The following is an 18430-nucleotide window of genomic DNA, read 5'->3' as shown; positions in this document are numbered from 1 at the left end:
ATGTAAGAGATGGAGTGAAACACGAGCCACTCTCCAGGAGCTACTTTACCAAAAACCAGGCACTGTCTTTTTAGGATCATTTGTTTTTATAGAATTCCATTGTGTGATCTGCTGACAATAGCGTCAAGGCCACCATGGGTCACAGACACTGTACCAGGTCTCTGGTGCAGGAAAGGAAGGCGAGGAACCTACTGTTGCAGTTTCTAGAATTTATCCCAGAAAAACATCCTTTATGGGCACAGAGAAACATATGAAAAAAAGTTCACAGTGGAATTCTATGGCAAGGAAAATGTATATAACCCCAAATCCATGCTGCACAGGGGAATAGTTACATAAACTGGTACCTCCTCACAATGGAATATTATACAGCTGTTAAAAAGAACAAGGTAGAGAATCAAGTACATCATCAAGACATCATGCTTCTGTCTTACACTGTTTAGTAATAAAAGCAAGTTGCAAAATAACATGTAGACAATCATTCCATCTTCAGGGAAGAATTTGACATTAATAATTTATATATTTGTAATGTATAAAATGTAGGCAAAATATATACCTGATTGATAGTAGTGACTGAGGTTTGGGGGTAGTGACAGTGAGGATTTGGGGTAGTTTCACAGCCTAAACTTCGTATGTTCATAAGAGTTGAATTTTATATCGCTCCACATTATATCTGTTATCAGAAAAAGTAATAAAGATGCTAAGCACTGTGTGGGGAGCTGGGGAATGTAATGCAGCCCCCGCCCTTGTTTACAAGGTTTTAGGTCAAAGTCAAGCAGAAACCATATAAACAAGTCACACTTCCATGCGATCCCTGCAATAACAGGGCTGCACAGAAAGGCACTGTGCTGAGGGAAGGCGGGCTGTAGCAAGGCGGAGCCTGGGCTTGGCCTGGAAGGGGACAGAGTGGCTGGGACGAGTCAGCGGTATCAGTAGGTGGCAAGAGAGAATTCAAAGCAGTCACCAATGTGTTGGCAGCTGAGGAAGCAGCTCAGTCTCTGTGACATTTTGACTCATGAAATGCCATGGGAGGCCAGACGGTGCAGGGGACATTACAAGACAGATGGTCCAGGGAGGCATAGAAGGTCAGCTCAAGTCTTCTGCCGACCGGTCCCATGGCACTGCGTGTTCCTCCTCTCAAAAGCACTTGTCATTAAATCAGAGCTGGGTTGGTGATCCAAGGGGTACTTCCAGACGATTCTAACTAGCCCCAGGCTTTCTGCCTCACAGAAATCTTAAATCTTGGCTTTATGGCCTGGTGGCAAGACACACATGTCATCGGAGCAGATATTTATCTTTAGGGATGAGGTCACTGAGAGATCTGGATTGGTAGCAGGGCGAAGGGCAGAGCCTCAGGTTTCTCCATGACAAGAACTTTGTGTTTGCACAGTGTCCTGACTTCCTTTCATCCCATCAAGGGCTCCTGGGGACACGAGGCTGTCCTGCCTCCATTTTCTCTGGCCCTTGGAGCTGGACTCTGCTGCTGCCTCTCTCTGCAAAGCTCCAGAGAGACCGTAGTGTCCCCGAGTCTGGAGCGGAGGGAGTGTAGTGTGAGCAGTGTCTCCACCCCCACTCTTTGGAAGGTGGGAGAGGTGGGACCAGGGACAGGGAGGCTGAGATGGGAAATCTTTCAGCAGAGACCGCAGGGTGGGCAGGGACAACTTGTCTACCAGGAGCTGTGGTGCTGCGAGATCTTCATCCACGCTCACTGGGGACCTGTCCCTTCTGGTCCCATGAGCTGGTCCCACCCATGGCCTCTGCTCTACACTCCCTTCTCCCCCATTGCTCCCGAAGGACCTTCCGTCAAATTACCAATACATCAAATACATACATTCAGCGCACACATACATTTAGCTCAGTGGTTCTGGTGCCGCCTGCCTCGCAAGCGCAAGGTCCCGAGTTCGATCCCCGGTACCCCGCGCAACCCCCCGCAAAAAAAATTGGCGCTCCGGAGCTTTGTAGGGAGGTGTCCGATGCTGAGGACCTCTCTTGCCCTCGGCTGGGCCCCCTGAGAGGCTGAGGCGCCAAATCCCAACGTGGCGACCTTGAAGGAGGACGTTCCCTGCCATTTCAGCCTCAGCCCAGCACGCGCGACTTCCCCGCCAAGTTTGGGGACGTGCAGTTCGTGTGCGTGGGGGAAAGCCCCTCCGGGATCTTCATCAAAGACGCGGGCACGGAGCGGGGCCTCGGCCGTCCCCGGGACGAGCACCCCAGCGTATGCTCAGGGACGGACCCGCCACGCCACTGTCGGTGAGCCGCGGCACGGGACCCCTCCCAGCGCGCGGTCATCGCCCCGGCCCCCCATGCGGCAGGTGGGCGGGCGGGGGTGCCGCGGGAGGCCGGAGCTCCAGGTATGGCGCGGAAGCCGTGGCCCGCCCGCCTCAGCGAGTTCGCCTCGGTGCTGGGCAGCGCCAGGGGCACCCGGGGCTTCCGCGGGGCCAAGGCCGTGCACAGCGCCCTCCGCTCCGACAAGAGGACGAGCGGGCGCCCGGGCCCAGGGGTCCGTCCTCCCCGCCGAGGTGAGTCCGGCTGCTGGGCCGCAGCGCCCACTCCCGTCTGCAGCCCCTCGTGGGCGGGGGCGGCCTCATCGAGAGCCTGGGCCCGCCGAGTCTCCGCCACTGAACCTGCCGCCCAGCCCCTGAGTCACGGGGACAGTTTACGGAGGCCCTGGGGAGCCGAGGAGAGGGACCATGAGGACAAATCTAAGATTTTAAAAATTCTCTGCAGTTCATGTGAACAAACAAGGGGTTTGATAACCGTGGCAGGGAAAACAAAACAAAACAAAACAAAACACAAAACAAAAGAACAACGCCCCCCCCCCCCCCCCCACAAAACAAAAACCAAAACAGACCAGAAAAGGTTTTTCAGAAAACGGCACCAATCGTAGCTGCCTTTCTCGGAGGAGTCAGAAACAGCACACCTGTCTGTTCAGCGCCTCAGAAGCGGCCCTCCTGTTTTACCCCAAACCCCCGCTATCCCGACTTCTAATGCCTCGGTGCAGCTTTATCTGCGTGTACATGATAAATAGGGTGATCAGACCTCCGTGTGGGACTGGCCTCTCAGGTTCAGTATTCTGTCCATGAAGGTCACCGGGCTGTTTCCTTGCTTTGCAGTTTGAATATTCTTCCCGTTGTGTGGATTTTTGTGAATATTCATCCTACTGTTGCTTGTTTGGATGATTTGAATTTTATGAGTCTTATAGGTTTGCTGCTGTGGAGATTTTTGTGCGTGTATATGGGTGCACATGTGGACACATCCCTACTGGGTATTTTTCGAGAGTGAATTGCTGGGTTACAGGTATGCGGTGCCTCAATTTTAGTAGCGACAGCCGAGTGGTTTTCAGTTCGGTTGCATTAACTTCCACCCCGACCAGCGGCAGTGTTTGAGAGCTGCCCAATCTCTCCACTACCTGGCGATGTTTGCATTGTAACCATTCTGGTGGGGGCGCAGAGATATTTAATGCTAGTGTTTTAATTTTGTATTTCCCTGATGACAAATGAAGCCAAGCACTTCGTCATCTGTGTATTAGCCAAGTTGGATATCCTTTTTTTATGAAGCACCCGTTCAAGTCCTTTGCCAATTCTTTTATGGTATTGTTCTTTACTTATTGGTTCTGTAGTTTCTTTGTAGGGTTTCTTTTGTTTTTTTGGGAAAAAAATCCCTTGATGTCTTTTGATGGATATGAGTTTAATGTAGCCTAGTTTATCAGATTTTTCTTTCATGGCTCTTATATTTTGTGACCTGCTTAGAAATCTTTGCCAAGCCTAATGTAATAAAATATTTCCTATGTTAGTATTTCGAGCTACACTCCTCACTCATCTGAAATGTGTTTGGGCATTGTGTGACGGAGGTCAAGACTAATTCTTTCTCTTAATGGAGAGCGATTGAATCAGTGCCTTAGAGAAGAGCCCACACACGCTTTCCCCGCTGCCCAGGACGCATTCAGCAGAGCCGTCATGGACCAGGTGAGTCTTGCTGAGCATCCAGGTTATGTCCTGTGTCACTGATTCCCTCTTTCGCATCCTTGCAGATTTCTTTTAGTTACTCCAGCAAATGAGAGCAGAGTATTGATATCTCTAAGTATAGTTCTACCTTTTTTCCATTTTCTCTTTGGCCCATTAGGTTTTGCTCTATACATTTTGAAGCTTTCTTATTGGGTACATGGCATTTCAGATCACCTCTTGATAAAATACTGAGAATGAGGCAGCCACCCCAACTTTCCTTTGGTTAGTGATGCATGCTTTCCCCATACTTTTAACCTACTCGTGTCTCTGTGTTAAAATCAGCTTTTTTATAGGCATATATTTTTAGTGGTTGTTCTTAAATTTATAAATTTGTATATAAGAAACTTACAAAGTATACTGCTCTTCCCTCCCTTATTCTACTGTCTTCATGAATTTTACTTCTTTTCTTGTTAATTAAAAAGTTTATTGGCACAGGTTTGCAATACATAATAATTACATTCATTGTGGGGAATTGGTATATAACACATCCTAATTATTATTTCCCCTTGGAAATGTCATTATTGTTATACTATATCATGTAATATAAAATATTATACTACTATAGTATACATTATTTTATCATTATATATTATTATATATTATTATTTCCCACTCTACCCTATTCTTTGGTCTCCTTGTATTAGAAACCCCATGATACTTTATATTAGTTTAGTTTTAAAAAGTCAAATATCTTTTAAATATATTTTTAAGTAAGGAAAATTATTTCATATTTACTAATACATTTACTATTTCTGGAGCTCTTCATTCCTTTGGGTTAGACTAAAATTCTGCTATCTAATTTCCCAATTTCATATTTTATATACTGTACTCTCTGCCTAGGAGACTTTCTATAAGTTTTCTTGTACTTCTGTGGAGAAAATCACACAGCTTAAGTCTGTCTGCAGAAGTCATTATTTTGCTTTGACTTTTCAATGGGCCTCAAGGGTAATTCCAGTGTGGCAAGTGTTTATTTACTTTTATCTTTCTGCCTGGTATTGCTCCTGTCTGGGAGTATGCAGGGCTCTTATCTTGCGCATCTGTGTGTTATGCCTCCCCTGGTCCTATTGCTTTTAATATTTTCTTATCACTGTTTTTCGACAATTTTATTATATTATCATGGTGTGTTTTTCTTTGTGTTCATATTGCTTGAGAATTATTAAGGCTTTGGTGTCTGTAGATTCATAGTTTTTTAAAAAAATCAAATTTAGAAAAATTTTGGTGACTGTTTTTCAAATCTATTTTCTCCTGGCATAGGTCACATTTCTCTGGTTCTCTGATTCTAGTGGTTTTCTGATCTTGTGCTGGACATTTCACGTCACATTGTTGAATGGTGGGTTTTTATTATGGTCGTGTGAGTTGGCTCGGGTTGACAATACAGCCAGTACACAACAGCCTCCGTGACTCACACAACAGAAATGTGTTTTATCCCAGCTCTGGAGGCTGGAAGTCTGAAATCAAGGCGTGGCAGGTTTGGTTTCCCTAAAGAAGCCTTTCTGCTGGGCTTACAGGTAGTTAGCTGCTTTCTGCCGAGTCCTCACGTGGTTTCTCTCTGTGTGTGCATTTCCCCAGTGTCTCTTTCTTGTCTCCTAAGGACCCTGTTGAGAATCCTCTAGGACCTTGTGCTTATGGCCTTCTTGAACTGTGATTACCCTTTTAAAGGCCTATCTCCAGACACAATCACATTAGGTTTTGGGTTTCTGTATACGAGTCCAGGGGCAGATGATTCAGGCTATAATAATGTTGTTGTTTGTTGTTCTTCTTTGAGCAACAGGCTTTGTTGCAGTGGGTAACCTGCTTCCTGGCAGTCCCGGGACCCTTCTGAGGCTTTTGTCATTTCACCAAGGGAATCCATAGTAGCCTCACTGGTTCAGGCTCAGCAGTATGGGCGGGGCGTGGTCCTTCTTGACCCTGCTGAGTGGTCTAGAGATCAATGTGTCTCCAGTCTGTCTGGTCAGAATGTAAGTTTCGCTCCGCTGTTTTAGTGCTGGGGCGTGTTAAGCTTACAGACCACAGTCTTCCTGGTTGGGTGGCCTTTCCCCAACTAACGTATAGCTTAGCGTTTGGCAGCGGAGTGAAGGGACCCTGTGGGTTTTCTGAAGCTCTTTCTCCGCATGGCTGTGTCGCCCTGGGGATTCTGCCCCACAGAGCCTTCTGTTGCAAATCTCTACATCGCAGCCCAGCAGGTCGGCCAAGGCCTGCTCAGGATGTGCTTCCTTATCTGTGGTCTGTGAAGCACCTTTTAGTCAAGAGGTACAGCAGAAGCAGGGCTTTACCTAATTTCTTTCTTTTTTTTTTTTTTTTTTTCCCAGAGATCACATTCCTATAATGACTGTTGTGCAGATATCTAGAAACCACTGAGTAGTTTCTGCTTTCTGGTTGCTCACAGAGAAAGGCCATGTGCAGTCCTGGTTACTCTATCCCAGCACACTTATTTATTATACCTGTTTATGACCTATATTTTGGATCTGGTTTGTTTTACTTTCCTTCTCTTTTTTGGTTAGATCACCTTTTTTCTTTAATACTGTTGGCCTTTGAATGCAGCCCTTCATTTTCCTCGTCATTAAAAGTTATGTATTAAGGACATTGTTTTACATGGTCGCCCGTTAATCTATTGTAAAAGCCTGTACGTTGTGACTGAAGAGCATGGCCAGGAATAGATTCAGGGCTGGGGCCAAGGTGTTCAGAGGCATCGCAGACAGGGAGAATTCTGGGGACACTGATCTGAGGGACATGGAGCTCTGGGCCACGAGAACCAGGTGGCATCTTCCAGGATGAGCGCAGTTTCATTGCTTCTCTGACTCTTTCTGTTTTGTGGAATGACTTCTACCTGTGGCTGCTACCTTGCTGTCCAAACGGCTGCGTGGGAAAGGCAGGGCGGGAGTTCACTGGCTAGCTCTGGGCTCATGGCACAGAGATGTCACTTCTGCACTGCTTTCCCCACTCGCCTGCTGCTGGGAAGCCTGCCCTTAGCTCAAGAGCTGTCTTCGGGTGGGCTGTCCTTGGAACTGCTGCCTCCAGGGCCCCAGCAGCGTTGGCTTCTCTCTGGTTGACTGCAAGGTTCTCCACACAGTCAGGGGAACTAGGGGCCGGAGCTATCCAGGCCTGAGCCATGCTGCCGGGATTTGTACCAGCAGTGGCTGGGTGGGTCAGTCCCTTGCCTCTCCTAGCTCCTTGTTCCCAGACCAGAAAATGATTTCTCTTTCCTCTCCTCATTTTCTTTTTAAGCAGCTCACATGTCCAGGGCCCACTCTGCCTGAGTCCCGTGCTGAGCTCTTTGCGTGTCTTATTCCCTGTGCATTATTCCCCTCGGTGGGTGCCTGCTTTCCATTACTGCCCCAGCGAGGTGGGTGGGTGCCCCACATCAGCGTGCAGAGGGAGGGAGAGGCAGAGGTGGGGGCTGCAGGGGTGGTGCAGGCTGTCTGGGCTCTGCTCCCTCAGGTCACACCAGGGAGCTGCCCTGTGGGAAAGGACCCCTGGAGCTGGGGTCCCCGGGTTTCTTCATCTGTCGAAGGGAGGCACTGACTGTCATCCAAATGAGTTCTTTTTTAAAAGATTCAAGTCTTTCTGTGAGAGAGTATGCTCAGCTTCACATGGACCGGAAATTCCTATGCCTGAGTTCCTAACCCCCCCCCCCCCCATACTGGAGGATCGAACCCTTTCATTATTTTGTATTTTTTCTTCTGTGGTCGTCTCGCTTGATTACCCAGGGCCTTGTGATCCTCCTGCCTCAGCCTCCGTGGGTGCTGGGCTTGTAGGTGTGCCCCCCTGCCTGGCTCTGCTCATTGTTCTAATAATTATTTCCCTTAGAGGAGGTGCCAGCAGCGTTAGTGCTGAGGGGTAAACAGTGCACATGCATTTGGTCTCCTTTGTTTCTGGCCTGTGCAAGTAGCTCCAATTGCATTTTATTGCCCCCCTCTTCCTCCCTCTCTCTGGCCAGTTCTTTCCTGCCGTGTCTCATTTCTGCCCTTTGACGCCTCTGCGGGTTTACTTCCTCCTCTGAGAGGGCCTGTGTCTCCATCCCCATCTGGCTACCCGATTCCTCCTCGGAACGCCAGCCTCTGGTTGGGTCTTCTCCTCCTCTCCACCCACCCACACCCAAGTTCTTACTGTGCTAGTCAGTCATTTCCTGTTTGTTTGTACACAGGGTCTGGCACTGGGCAGGTATTTCATGAATAACTGAGGAAATAGGGAGGGAAGATGGTTAATCATTTAATTTGAGAAGTGAAACAATAGAGATCAGAGACATTGCACAGGTGGCTCAGCACTCAGGCCATGGAGGAGAGAGCTCCTCCGAGGGGGGAGCTCGTTCACGTTACAGGAACAAGGCAGCTCACTGCAGATGGTCACCTGCGTGTGGCTGTGTGTGACTCTGAAGGTGTTCCCAATGCTGAGGGGTGACCAGAGCTTCTTTGGTTGCTTGGTCCCACGTTCACTCATTCATTCAGTGCTGTTCTAGGTGCTAGCAACATGACTAGTGAAGAAAAGAGACTGCAGTGCCAATCCACGTTGTCACAGAGCCTGCTCTTGGGTTAGGGTACGTAATGATGCGAGAGTAGAGTGGATAAGCCGCGTGGCGGTGGGCGTGGTGACGAGACACAGGGAGCATCAGGGGTGGGTGAGGTAGGGGGAGCCCATTAGCTGGGATGATCAGGGGAATTTTCTCTGAGAAGCTGCTTTTGGAAAGAGACCTGGGTGAGGGGAGGGGTGAGCCATTCCCATATCTGGTTAAAAGAATTGTTCTAGGCAGAAGGAAGAGAAAGTGCCAAGGTCCTGTGGTGAAAGCAGGCTTGACTCTAATAATGAGTTTATTTTTCTTAATGGAAAAGTGACCATTTTGTATTTTATCCTTTTGCATTATAGCTCTCAAAAGATAAGCCAAATAATGTTACAACTTCATCTTATTATATATAGTGGGCATGTTCCTGGAAATGTGAGCATGTCTATATGAATTTAATTTTTGTAATTGAATTCCATTTAAAGGGACACAAGGAACTTGTCATCTTAAAGGACCCCATGGCTAATTCTTTTAAGGAGAGAGCAGTTAGCATTAGAGGATCCTCAGTTTCTTCTCATTCTATGACCCTGTGGATTTACGTCTCTACAGGAGCTGAGTATGTATTTCTAGCTCAAAGGTAGATAAAACACTACATTTAATGCATATAGATGGGAGTCAGCAGTAAAATTTCATTGGAAGAGATTGATTCCTTTCTCTGGAATATAAGGGCGGCTGGGCACAGTGACACATACCGGGAGTCCCAGCTACTAGGGAGGTTGAGGCAGGAGGGTTGTAAGTTTGAGACCAATTTGGACAGTTTAGCAAGATCCTATCTCAAAACAGAATCAAAATGAAAACAAAAAAAAGCAAGTGAAATGTAAGGCCGATCAATCCTCTATATTACTTCTCAGCCTGCGCCTACATTATGCAAAGATGACGAAGCTTAGCATAAAGAAAATAGAAACAAAAAGCCCGATGACTAGGAAAAACAAGAGTATAAAGTAGCAGTTTTCTAAATCTTTATTCAAGCCGAAGTTCCTTCTCTAAATGGAAGTATCTTCCCGCCTTTTAAATTTCTATTTTCATGGGCTGGCTGATGACGTAAGGAGGTAAGGACAGTACAGTTTCCTAATATTTTCTTGGTTATGGCAAACAGATGCACAGAGTCAGCAGGATGTAACACAATTGGTGCTGGTTTTGGATGCATGTGTGAGGATTCCACATGAGACCATTTTACATGTTCTTGTGACATGGAAGTTACTGGGATGGTGCTGGGTAACATGGCTCCTACTTGACGTATTTCTTGTGAATGAGCTGTTTGCTTTGATGCTCTGCTAGTATATAACACAACAACTTAATATACCTTTTCAGCTATTTATTTAAAATGTTTACTTTGTTTTTTTGGTACCCAGGGATTGAACTTGGGTCCTTGCTCTTGCACAGCAGGTGGCAAAACCACTGAGCTAAATCCCCAGCCCAAAAATTTCTACTTTGTAGCTACTAAATAAAAAAAGGGGAAAATAAAGAAAAAGCACAAATAAAGAAAAAGCACAAACACACAAGTAGAGTTGGCCTATACGCCTGTGGGTTCTAGATCTATGGATTCAACCAACTGCAGGTTGAAAATATTTGGAGAAAAATTGCATCTGTAATGTATATGTACAGACTTTTGGGGGCTCATTTTCCTCTAAACAATTCAGTATAATGATTATTTACCGAGCATTTGCTCAGTATAAGTAACGTAGATATGATTAAAGGAAATAGGAGGTGGGTATAGTTTATATGCAAATACTATGTCATTTTATATAAAGGACTTGAGAGCCCGTGGATTTGGCATATGGGGGGGTGACTGTATTGCTGAGGCAGAGAGTAATTTTCTGGTTAGAACAAGGAGGCAGTCCTCAAAAGAGCCAGTTAGGACGGTTAGGCCTCTAGCCATTCATGGATCGCTCTGCCGCCATCACCCACCAGGTCACTGGTACCAGCTGTACCCCATTTGCAGCCTCCTTTGCCCAAGACTGGGTGGGAAGAGAAGGTTCTTTTCTTTAGGGCTCTGTTTCTTATCAGTGCTGAGTCAGTAGGAGTGCTACTTCCAAGGGCAGTTTCCTACGTCCGGTGTGTTTCCCAGCTCTTTACACAGTGGACAGTTTTGTCAGGATTTCATTGTGCCTTCTGGGCTTTGGGAGGCCAGTGCCACCCTTTGGCACTGAGAGTGATCAGGGAATTGTAACCCTAAGGGTAACGTCTGTCACCAGAGCCATTTGCTTGGGGTCATTCCTAAGATCAACTTCGGTGAAATTTGTCAGGTGGCGTCTTCCTTCCCACCCTCAGTCTGATGGGGAACAAGTGAAGATTGGTCTGAAAACGCCCATGGGCGAAGTGCTTAGTTTCTCCATCCTGAACCACCTTTCCCCTGGGCCAATCTGGCTGTTGTCTGGCCCACTCATTTGTTGCTTTTCACGTTAAAATTGTGAGTGTAGTTCAGGTTTGTGATATCTTCAACTAGCTGGGAAGCTCCTTAGAAATGCCACTTCTCACTCATTCACTCAGTGGTAGGTACAGTGGCTACTCCGGGTGCTGCATGGTCATGGCTGTACTCACCCCAGTCTGTAGTCCACCTGCCCTGGAAATTTTATAGGTGGGAGCTGTACTGTCAGCATTTGCAGGACCCTCGCTCACGTGAGTGCGGGCAGGAGTGCTGACTGTTTCTTTGCCCCATTGGCCCGCAGTGAAGGCTGCTGCTGGTGGTGGAGATGTGGATAGGATTGGTGTCCAGGGTCATGACTGCATTGTGGAATCAAAGGACACACAGTCTTTTAATCTACTTTTACCCATTTCTTCTCAAGTCCACAAAATCAAAGTCAAGGTCATTTCACTCTGGCTCTATCTCTCCTTTTCCATTGGGTGGTTAAGCAGAAAGCTCTGTGATGTTTTCAACTCAGATAAAGAGCTTTTATATCAGGGTTATTTTAAAAGCAAATTAAAACTAACAAAGCTTTTAAAGTGTTTTTCCCCTCAGTTATTTGTTGTTGAACTAAATTTCTCAGGAGAGATTAAAAGCAAAGTGATCATGGAGCGAACTTTATTGCGTGTACTTGACCTATTCTTGGAAGGTTGCATGTAAACCAAAATTTTGCAACTTAAGTTCTATTTTTAACTCACCCTGAAGAGTTGTTATTTAAAGCAATCTTGTAAAAAGAAGAGTCATCAGCCACTGCCCCACCATGTGAGGATGGGCGGGGGAAGCAGATATTTTTTAAGGAGGGTGGGAACATGACTCTTAAAGCCAGCATGGTTTTATCCCCAGGTTGGTGGGGCCTGGGAAATATGATTTTTTTCCTTAGGGAAGTTTGAGAATAGTGAAAGAAAAGAAAGTGGATTGAAAGTTTCAAAGAGAATGGACCATTCTGTATATTTACACATTGAGGGAAATAAATGTCTCTCCTGGGAAGGGATTCAGGGAAACAGCTGGGGGGAGTGAGGACAAAGCTCCTTTCATAGTATCCAGTCACTGGACAGAGATAGAACCCCAGGAGCTTGAATGCAACCTTACAGGGAAAGGGAGATTTCCATTGTACTCAGGTGGGTGGGGGCAGTGTCTGGGCATGTATTTGCAGTATTTTGCTCTAAGAAGAGGCAAGATCACTTATTTGAATATCTGAATTGGCCACAGGACTCTTGTAATTTGCATTTAGTGGGACATTTTCTGGGTTGTTGTCTTGAGGAAAAAAAGAAAAAGAAAAACTTGGTTCCAAATGCAACATTCCACAAAGATAGGGAATTTTCACTGCTCTTTTCTGACATGAAGAGTTCATGTTGTTGTTTATCTGCAAAGGCAGAAGAGCCTGAGCTGTGGTATATTTTGCAATTGGAAGTGCTGGCCCAAATTCAAAGAAGGCTGATGCTCGCTCTACTCCCGGTCTTGTTTTTATTTAAAGATGTTGACTTCATGAATCATTGGATGAAAGCTTGAAGTACAGTTCCTTCGGTTTCAGAAGAACAGGGCATTGATCCAAAAGGAGAAACCTAAAGTCAAGGCTACCTCAGACCTGTGATGAATATAGATACTTAGAACATAGAAGAGCTGATCTAAACATATGGTGTGTGTTTAAAAAAAAAAAAAATTACTGCAGCAAAAGACATATTGCCATTAAACCCCTCAAAATACTCACTTTTGCTGCAAACTACCTATCCCATTATTCTTGCTGCTTTCTGAAGTAGCTCTGGAAAACCTCTTTCCTCAGTGTCTTTATGAGCTGTGACTTTTAAATATAGTGAATGCTGTTGCTGAGTGCCATCCAACGACCAACGGAAAGGCAGGCTCATAAAAACATTATTCTGTGTCCTCATCCACCATACTCACTGGATCTGCAACTTTTGGCTCTTTCCCAAAGTCAAAATGACCACGAAAGGTAATTGCTTTGAATTGATTCAGGACAATGAGACAGCCACAACAGAGCTAGTAAAGACACAAAAGAAGAGTTCCTGAACTGAAAGTGGATGGTGATGGGATAAGTGTGTGCAAAGTGAGGAGGGGTAGTTTAAGGGAGATTAATGGCAATGTGTCTTTCATTGTTACAATATTTAAAAAATTTAATTATTCATCCTACCTCATAGCTGCTGTGATGCCCCTGGGCTCTGGGTTCCAGGACACTGGACTCTTGTACTTGATGAAACTACCAAAAACCTTTGGCAACATGCGGCTCTCAGACTCATTCAGAGATTTCCAGCCAGTCTCAGTATAGTTACCCTCATATCAGGGTGGAGACAAAACATGCCTAATCCCTTTGTCAAAGATAAGGTGGCTGAGTTCTTTCTGCATCTTCTATTCTGTTCCATTGATCTTTCGGTCTGTTTTTTGTTTTGTTTTGTTTTTTTTTGTCACTATCATGTTGTTTTTATCACAGAAGCTGTATAGTATAATTTCAAGTCAGGGATTGTGATATCTCCTGCTTTGCTTTTGTTGCCCAAATTGCTTTTGCTATTCTAGTCTCTTCTGGTTCCAAATGAATTTTAGGAATAATTTCTCTAATTCCATGAGGTATGCTAATGGAAATTTGGTCAGGATTTCATTAAATTTATATACATTTTGGGAGTATGGCCATTGTTCTTCCTACCCAATAGCAAGGAATATCTTTCCATTTTCTAATATCCTCTTTGATTTCCTTCATCAGAGTACTGTAATTTTCAATGTGAAGATCTCTTACTTCCTTTGTTAGATTGATTTGTAAGTATTTCATTTCTTGGATGCTATTGTGAAAGGTGTTGTTTAATGTGTTTAATGATAATTTAACCTCTTCCTCTCCTATCTTTATTCCCTTTATTTCTTTCTCTTGTGTAATTGCTTTGGCTAATGTTTCCAGAACTATATTGAATAAGAGGAGTGATAGTGGACATCCTTGTCTTGTTCCTGATTTTAGAGTGAAAGCTTTCAGTTTTTGACCAGTTAGTACAGATATTGGCTGTTGGTTTGTCATAGATGGCTTTTATTAGACTGAGATAAAAACCATCTATTCCAATTTTTTGTAGGGTTTTTTTTTTCAATCATGAATGGGTGTTGAACTTTGTCAAATGCTTTTTCTGTGTCGGTTGAGATGATCATGTGATTTTTGTTTTTGTCTCTGTTGGGATGGTGTACTACATTTATTTTTTAAAATTTATTTATTTTTATTAAATTCTTTTATTGGTACATTGTAGGTATACAACACAATTACATTTCTCATTGGGAATTGTACCTTTACATAATGCATCTTGGTTCTTCTTTTTTCCCCATTCCTAGCCCTCCCTTCACCCCCTCCACCCTTCCCTATTTACAAAGACTTTATTTCCATTTTTTCCATTTCTCAGCATTTTTCCTTTCCCTTCTTCCCTTTCCCCTGCCCCTCCCACTACCCCTACCGCTTTGGACCTTTTCTTCCTATTTTACATTATCGATTATCCATTCTAATCATTGGTACATTTTAGGTATACAATATAATGACATTCATCATTGGAAATTTGCACCTTTACATAGTCTCTCTTGGTTCTTATTTTTCACCCTTGCCCAGCCCTCCCTTCAACCCCTCCAGTCCTCCCTATTTACAAAGATTTTTTTCCTATTTTTCCATTTTCTCATATTAATCCTATTCCCTTCTATCGTTTCCCCTAGCCCTCCCACTTCTTTCCCCTTTGCCCCTTTTCTTCCTATTTCACATTACCTATTATACATTTAGTCCTTATTTACACTTTCAGTTTCTCACACCAGGGAAACTATTCGGTATTTATTCATGTGTGTCCTATTTATTTCACTTAAGAGTATTGCCTCAATGTGCATCCACTTAGCTATAAATGTCTCTAATTTCTCATTTTTTATGGCTGAGTAGTACTCCGCTTTATAAAAAAACCACATTCACTTTATCCAGTCTCCAGTTGATGGACATTTGAGCTGTTTGCAAGTTTTAGCTATTAAAAACTGTGCTGCTATGAACATGGGCGCACATATATCACTGTGGTATGATTCTTTTAATTCTTTGGGGGAGATCCCCAGCAGTGGAATAGCAGGGTCAAATGGGACTTCCAGTCCTAGTTCTTTGAGGTATCTCCATACTGATTTCCACAGTGGTTGCATCAGTCTACACTCCCACCAGCAGTGGAGCAGGGTTCCTCTTTCCCCACAGCCCCGCCAGCATTTGTTATTGGTTGATTTCATGATAGCAGCCATTCTTTCTGGAGTGCGGTGGTATCTCAGCGTTGTTTTCATTTGCATCTCTCGAATGACCAATGATGTTGAACATTTTTTCATGTATTTATTTGCGATTTCTACTTCTTTGTCTGAGAAATGTCTATTTCAGATGCCCATTTTTGGATTGGGTCTTTCAATTTGGGAGGTCTGATCTTTTTAAGTTCTTTATAGATTCCAGATAGTGTAGACCTTTGTCTGAGGAAGAGCAGGTGAAGATTTTTTCCCACATTGTGGGTTGTCTCTTCACACTGCTGGTGGTTTCTCTTGCTGTGCAGAAGCCTTTTAATAAGAAGAGATCCCATTTGTTGATTGTTTGTGCTAGTTCACGGGCAACTGAGGTTTTGTTCATAAAATCTTTTCCTACACCGATGTCTTCAAGGGTTCTACCTAACCTCTCTTCCAACTGGTTCAGAGTTTCTATTTTAATATTTAGATCTTTAATCCATTTTGATTTTAGTTGAGTGCATGGTGAGAGATACAGCTCAAGTTTTAATCTTTGTCAAGTTGAAGCCCAATTTATCCAGCACCATTTATTAAAGAGGCTATCTTTCCTCCAGTGAGGGTGTTTGGCTCCTTTGTCGAAGATGAGATGGCTGAGTGTGTCTGGCATTGTTTCTGCATCTTCTAATCTGTTTCACTGGTCCTCAGGTCTGTTTCTTTGCCAGTACTATGCTGTTTTTATCACAGTAGCTTTGTAGTATAGTTGCAGGTTGGGGATTGTGATACCCCCTGCCATGTCTCTGTTACCTAAAATTGCTTTTGCTATTCTGGGTCTCTTCTTGTTCCAAATGAATTTTTGGATTGTTTTCTCGAGGTCTATGAAGTATGCTGCTGGGATCTCAATTGGAATTGCATTAAATCTATATAGCAGTTTTGGAAGTATGGCCATTTTCACTATATTAATCCTTCCTACCCAGGAGCAGGGGATGTCTGTGCATTTTCTGATATCATCTTCAATCTCTCTTTTCAGAGTGCCATAGTTTTCAGAGAAGAGGTCTTTGATTTCTTTCATTGGGATGATTCCTAGGTATTTCAGTTTTTTCGATGCTATTGTGAAAGGAATTATTTGCCCTATTTCTCTCTCAGTGAGTCTGTCATTTGTGTAGAGGAAAGCTATTGATTTTTGTGTGTTGACCTTGTAACCAGCTACTTGACTGAATTTGGTTATTAAGTCTAGAAGACTTTTGGTGGAGTTCTTGGGGTCTTCTATATAGAGTATCATGTCATCTGCAAATAATGACAATTTGACTTCTTCATTACCTATCTTTATTCCTTTTATTTCTTTCTCTTGTCTAATTGCCATGGCTAATGTTTCCAGAACTATATTGAACAAGAGTGGTGATAGTGGACATCCTTGTCTTCTTCCTCATTTTAGTGTGAAGGATTTCAGTTTTTGACCATTTAGTATGATATTGGCTATTGGTTTTTCATAGATGGCTTCTATCAGTTTGAGGTAGAGACCATCTATTCCAGTTTTTTGTAGGGTTTTTATCATAAATGCATGTTGGATTTTGTCAAATGCTTTTTCTGCATCTATGGAGATAATCATATGGTTTTTGTCCTTGGCTCTATTGATATAGTGTATTCCATTGATTGATTTTTGTATATTGAACCATCCCTGCATCCCTGGGATGAATCCCACTTGATCAGGGTGTATGATCTTCTTGATGATCTTCTGCATTCTGTTTGCCATTATCTTATTAAGGATTTTTGCATCTATGTTCATTAGTGAGATTGGGCTATAGTTCTCTTTTTCAGTTGGGTCTTTCTCTGGTTTGGGGGTCAAGGTGACGCTTGCTTCCAGGAATGAATTTGGGAGTATTGCTTCCCTTTCAATTTCATTGAAGAGTTTAAACAGTAGTGGCAGCAGTTCCTCTCTAAACGTCTTGTAGAATTCAGCAGTGAAGCCATAAGGGCCCGGGCTTTTCATAGTTGATAAGTTTTTAATTACATTTTCAATTTCATTGGTTGATATTGGGTTCTTCAGAATTTTTAGGTCTTCTTCATTCAACTTTGGTAATTCATATGTATCTAGGAATCTGTCCATTTCTTCTGTGTTGTCCATCTTATTGGCGTATAGTTTCTGTAAGTAGGTATTGATGATCCTCTGGATTTCTGCTCGGTCTGTTATAATTTCACCCTTTTCATTCCTAATTGCATGGATTTGGGCCTTTTCTTTCCTTTTTCTGACAAGGTTGGCCAAAGGTTTGTCAATTTTATTGATTCTTTAGAAGAACCAACTCTTGGCTTCATTGATTTTTTTGTATCATTCTCTTAGTCTCCATTGCATTGATTTCTCCTCTGGTCTTTATAATTTCCTCCCTTGTATGAGCTTTGGGGTTGTCCTGCTCTTCTTTTTCTAGAAGCTTGAGGTTCAGCATCAGGTTGTTTAATTGGGCTTTTTCTGTTTTCCTAATATGCGTATTCACTGCTATGTATTTCCCTCGTAAGACTGCTTTCATTGTGTCCCATAGATTCCGATATGTTGTATTGTCATTGTCATTTAATTGCAGGAACTGTCTGATTTCTTCTTTAATTTCATCTGTGACCCATTGGTTATTCAGAAGTGTGTTGTTCAATTTCCACGTGTTTATGAAATTTTTTGAATTTCTTTTGCTATGGATCTCCAATTTCATCACACTATGGTCTGATAATATACAGGGGATAACTTCAGTTCCTTTGCACTTACTTAAACATGTTCTATGTGTGAATATGTGGTCTATTTTTGAGAATGACCCATGTGCAGCTGAGAAGAATGTGTATTCTGATTTTGTGGGATGGAAGACTCTGTAAACATCTGTTAAGTTCATTTGTTCAAGAGTTGGATTGAGTTCTATTATTTCATTACTTATTTTTAGTCTAGTTGATCTATCTATTTGTGACAGTGGGGTGTTGAGGTCCCCCACTACAATTGTATTAGTGCATATATGACTTTTCATGTCCATTAGTATTTGTTTTATATAGTTGGGTGCACTAGTGTTTGGTGCATAGATATTTATGATTGTCATCTCTTCCTCTTGGATTCTTCCCTTTACAAGGATGTAGTGTCCTTCTTCATCTCTCTTAATCAGTGTTGGTTTGAAATCTACTTGATCTGCCAAGAGGATAGCTACTCCTGCTTTTTTTTTGGGTTCCTGTCGCATGGAGTATTGTTTTCCACTCTTTAACTTTCAGTCTATGAGTTTTCTGTTGAATTAAATGTGTTTCTTGTAT

The sequence above is a fragment of the Heterocephalus glaber genome, unplaced genomic scaffold (genome assembly GCF_053883595.1).
Source record: "Heterocephalus glaber isolate CG9 unplaced genomic scaffold, H.glaber_assembly_v1.0 deba00001497, whole genome shotgun sequence".
Classification (NCBI taxonomy): Eukaryota; Metazoa; Chordata; class Mammalia; order Rodentia; family Bathyergidae; genus Heterocephalus; species Heterocephalus glaber.
Note: the sequence above shows the minus strand (reverse complement) of the source record.